Source organism: Equus caballus, chromosome 17 (genome assembly GCF_041296265.1).
Source record: "Equus caballus isolate H_3958 breed thoroughbred chromosome 17, TB-T2T, whole genome shotgun sequence".
NCBI classification, from domain to species: domain Eukaryota; kingdom Metazoa; phylum Chordata; class Mammalia; order Perissodactyla; family Equidae; genus Equus; species Equus caballus.
Genome location: NC_091700.1, coordinates 14542661 through 14548095, shown reverse-complemented (window position 1 = coordinate 14548095; position 5435 = coordinate 14542661). Strand labels below are relative to the sequence as shown.

Here is a 5435-nt window from a genome sequence, read left to right as displayed (position 1 = left end):
ACCCGTTAAATTGGGAAAAACATCCAAAACCAAGAGCGACAAATGTTGGAGAAGTTGTGGAGAAAAAGGAACCCTCATACACTGTTGGTGGGAATGCAAACTGGTACAGCCACTACGGAAAACAGTATGGAGATTTCTCAAAAAGTTAAAAATAGAAATACCCTATGACCCAGCCATCCCATTAATGGGTATCTATCCTAAGAACCTGCAATCAGAAATCTCAAGAGTCCGTTGCACCCCTATGTTTATTGCAGCATTATTTACAATAGCCAAGACGTGGAACCAGCCTACATGCCCAGAAACTGATGATTGGATAAAGAAGATGTGGTATATATACACAATGGAATACTACTCAGCCATAAAATAAGACAAAATTGGCCCATTCACTGCAACTTGGATGGACCTTGAGGGTATTATGTTAAGTGAAATAAGCCAGTCAGAGAAAGACGAACTGTATATGACTCCACTCATAGGCGGAAGTTAGTATATTGATAAGGAGATCTGATCGGTCGTTACCAGGGAAAAGGGGGGGTGGGGGGAGGGCACAAAAGGGGAAGTGCTGTACCCACAACATGACTAACAGAAATGTACAACTGAAATCTCACAAGGTTGTAATCTATCATAACATTAATAAAAAATATATATAGATATATAAAGTATTTAGACTACGGTCTGATGTAAAGTGGATATTATACATTTATTTGTTTTTATTGTTACTATTACAGCATTTCAAAAGTGAAACATGGTGATTTAAATAGATGCCAAAAAAGAGTGTTGATGAAACTTGGCTCAATTTCCTGAATGATTTATAGAATAACATTAACTCCTGTCCTCTGTAACTGATTTGCTTGTTTTATGTTCTCTTTCCTGAGAAGGTAAATTAGGTACTAAAAACAGATGTGCATATCTGTCTGTCCCCTTCCAACAAATGCACAGTAACGTTAGTGTAGGGCTACAGGTTCAGTATAAGGTATTTAAATGAGTTGGAAGATAAATGGGACGAGAATGAATGGATCACCACGGAAGGTTGTAGTTACACAACTTTGGAATATTTCCTATCAATAGATTTTTATTTTTTGCAGGAACATTTGCATTTCTTTCTAAATCCAGAGCATGAAACATTTCATTCTGCCATTCAACAGTTTTTTTCAATATTATTTGTCTGTCATAAAGTGTTTGGATCTCCTGGCCTTTGGTTAGCAGAGACCATTAGCAGAGACCAGGTGTTCTACTTTTGCAGAGGATTTATCTTCCTAAACAGTCTCCAGACAGCACCTTTGATCTCCTTGTTTCTAAGACTGTATATGATGGGATTCAGGAAGGGAGGCAAAACTGTATATTCATCAAATCTCGAATGGAAGAAGTTTTGGTAATTGACCCTAAGGCAGCAAAGAGCCCTGTGGTGAGGAAGAGGATGATGACAGTCATCTCGTCTTTCTCCTGAAGGGATTCTGAGCACTGTTGAGAAGATCTGGATATAGGAGGTGATTATAAGAACAAAGCATATCAGCACCAAGCTGGAGCTCAGAGCTAGGGTCACAAACTGAACAAAGAAAACATCACAGGAAACCAGGGCCAACATGTGAGTGATGTCACAGAAGAACTGGTGGATCATGTTGGATCTTGAAATGGGCTCCCAAAACATGTTCCCAGTGTGGACTGCTGCATAAGATAAACAACTTAGCCAGGCAATGACTGCCATATGGTGGCATTTTCCTGATGTCATAGTGGCTCCATATTGGAGGGGGTGGCAAATGGCAACATAGCGGTCATAGGACATGACAGTGAGAAAGGCCAGTTCAGCAGATGCAAAAGCAAAGAAAAAGTAGACTCGAGACACACAGCCAAGATAAGAGATGGAGCAGCTGTGGGTCAGGGAGCTGTGGACTGACTTAGGCACGGTGACTGAGATGTAGCACAAATCCAAAAAGGAGAGGTTCCTTAGGAAGAAGTACACGGGCATGTGAAGATACTGATGAAGAGTAATGAGCATGATGATGAGAAGGTTCTCCACCAGAGCTGCCAGATAAATCAGCAGAAACAGTCCAGCAAGTAGCATCTGTAGCTCCCAGACATCAGAAAACCCCATGAGGAGGAATTCTGTCACTTCCGTGAGATTGTCCATTGGGTAGGTAAATCTATGTCCTGATTGTTAGCGGAAAAATATGAAAAGATTAAAAATGAGGCAAATAAAAATGAACACAATGTTGTATTAATACAATATTATAAAAATAATATTCCTCTAATTGAAGTAGTCAATATCTTCTACATTGCTTAAGCAAATGCAGTGATGGTAGATGAATTTTTCACATAAGAAGATTCTGAGTGAGGTATGTCTAAGACTTTAATAGTTAAGTAAGTAAATTCCCAGAGCTTTTGATTAGAATTGCATATTTACTGTGAAGTACTCCTCAAAACATGAGATCAAGACTTTTTCATCAAATAGGGTGCTTGTTATAGATATAGATTTTCAGGTCCCAAGGAAAATCTACTAAATAAGAATTTGTGAGATAAAACCAACAATTTTCCTTCTATACAATTTCTGGGTATATTTTTAATACAAAGCTTGGAAGAATTATAATGGTTGCAAGTCCTGGGAGGAGTCAGCTCTCTTTAGCTTTTTCTTGAATAACTTTGGTGGTATGCCACTTTAAAGTGGGGATTTATTGTTTACGTTATAGAATGAATATGGAATACAATTTTAAAACCCATTATGAATAGTTCTCATATGGAAAAGAGGGAAGTTTGCTTTGTGTGAATGCATAAGAAATGACATTAGTACAATAAAAACACCACAATCTTTGTGTAGCTTCCTTTCTGTGCCATATCTGTTATCTGCAGATTAAATACATTAACTCAATTAATATTCTCAATGGCACAACGAAGTAAAATGTGTTACTATTATTTCCATTCTACAGAAGGTGAAACTGAGACAAAGCAAGGTCAAGTAGCTTGCCCAAGACCACTCAAAAAGCCAGATCCTGCGCCAGCACTAAAATCAAGATAGTCCATCTCCGGGATCAGTGTCACTAACCTCTGCATTCTGCTAATCTACTTTAATGGGTAATAATTTTGACCAACAAAACTTCATGGACTTTTTCTATATATTAATTGATGATCATCATATCTTTGCTTTTTCTCAGTGGTGCTGTCTGCATGTTTAAAACATACATGCTTGTCTGCGTCACAGTCATTTGCATGTTAGATTCACTCTACATGACTCTAAAGTATTGTAACCCACAATTTAATAAGTTGTTTCCTATTATAGCCAACTTTAAAGTCAATTTAAAATAAGCTTAGTGATTATCCCTTTTAATCAGCATTGTTTCATTATCTCATTCCATTAGTGATAAATAAAGCACATAAAGGAATGCTATCCTTTGTGATTAGGCAAACGTGAATGAATGTTATCATTATTTACAGGAAAGGTAGAAACCCTTTTTTATGACATATTTTGAAGATAATCTTCTTTCCATAGGTTATAAATAACATATTCAGTATGAAACACTTCATTGTATCATTAAAACAAATTTTTAAAAAGAATAGTATGTTCACACAAAGTCAAATAATGAGCAATAAATATTTGCAATGTAAATGACAAAGAAGCAGTATCCGCTCCCCGACAAAAAAAGTAACTATGAGAACAAATTAACATAAAAGAAAAATATGGGCAAAGTGTCTGAACAAGCCGTTCATAAACAGAAAAATTAATGCTCAATTACTACTTCAAAAATACGTCCAGAAGTTCTCATTATGAAATTGTACATTAAAACCTGAATAAGATGCTCTTTTTCTGCTCATTGCCTTAGAAAATATAGTGCACGTAAATCTTACAATAAAGGCTGAATAAAGACGTGAAGGGATGAAATGTTCCTTTGCTGCTGTTGTCTGTGTAAGCAGTCTATGTGCTGTGGAGTGTCGTTGGGCAATATTTACCACTATTAAGATGTGCAAGTTTTGAGCAGCAATGCTACTTGTAACAAATACATACTCACTTTTTAAATGACATATTTAAGAATGTCTGTTCTATCATGTTCGAACTCTAAATTCCCATTTCTGGCATACCGGATAATATACCCTGTTTAATGCCAGAATGGAACACTCTGTAGCAATAAAGTCAAACATAACAGCTCTGCATACATAAATAAGGGAAATATTAATATGTTTTTGAACCAAAAAAAGCACGCTGAAAGCTATTACATAGAACGTGTTCCCAATCATATCAGTTTAAACATTCAGAAGACTATAGTATATTATTTATGGATACATACATATATAAGAATTGTATAAATCTGTTAAAGAATTAATACAGAGTACCCATTAATCGACATGGTATAGAAGAGGACAGAAAAGAGAATAAAGGGGAATAAAAATTGAGCATCAACTATATCTGAAATATTTTAATGTTTAAACCTTGGGGCAAACACAAAAATATTAACATGATGAAATTAAATACTGGTTATTAATCATTTGGTATATTCCCACTTTCCAGATTTGAAAGATTACTATTGATATTGTGTATATTCATGTAAAGAAACAATTAGAATTCTTTTGTGTATTATGAATTGGATTCAACCTTTTAAGTTACTGATAGAACTCAGTGAGAAGAGGCCAAACTGTTTTCTTTGGCATTATGGATCCAATAAGATACCCCACGTATTAAAACCTAAGAATCCAAGAAAATATGGAGATTTAATAGAAGTTATTGGGGCCTCAGTTCAGTGTTAAATTATTTATTATTAATTTCTTCATATTTTGTTATATTATAATAATGTTTTTAACAATGTGTAGTAATTTAAAACTGAATTTTTGTATTGTCTTTTTATTGTTCATAGAATTTAGAGAAACAAGTAATAAAATGCTCATTTATTGCTTTTTATTATAACAGTCCCAGCTACACAGTCAAGACTTGTAGCTTCTCCTTAAAGCAAAACAAAAGCAAACACACACATGCACAAACACTCACACACACTCACAAAACCCTTTCAGGCTGAATCAGCAGTAGGATACAATCCTCCAGGTTAACTTTTCTGCAGTAGATGTAAAATTCTACACAACTGCCACATGGCAGATTCCTCATAACGTATTGTCTAAAGGATGAGAAAATAAACATCCTAATTTCTTATCTCTTATAGTCACATTTTCATCGTTCTAAAAGGAAAAAATACATAATTTATATATAATGGGTGTTTATTTTTTACTAAAAACTTATTAAATCAATATTTTTAATTGCAGGCAATTTAGAATTAAGAGCATATAAATGAATTTATAGATGTATAAACATAAATACATTATCATTATGAAATATAAATAATATATACAATGTATCTTATTCCAAATATTAGGCAAATTGGTTGACGCAATTGTTTAGTAAATGGCTGGTGGTTAACAGATACAAAAGGTACAATTCCCTTCCACACATATACATACATCAT

At 34.6% G+C, this 5435-nt stretch overlaps 1 pseudogene; it reads right to left on the bottom strand.

Moving 5' to 3' along the window:
- Positions 1-1228: 1228 nt before the first annotated feature.
- Positions 1229-2125, bottom strand: LOC138918440 (olfactory receptor 14I1-like; annotated as a pseudogene).
- Between the last annotated feature and the right edge of the window lie 3310 nt (positions 2126-5435).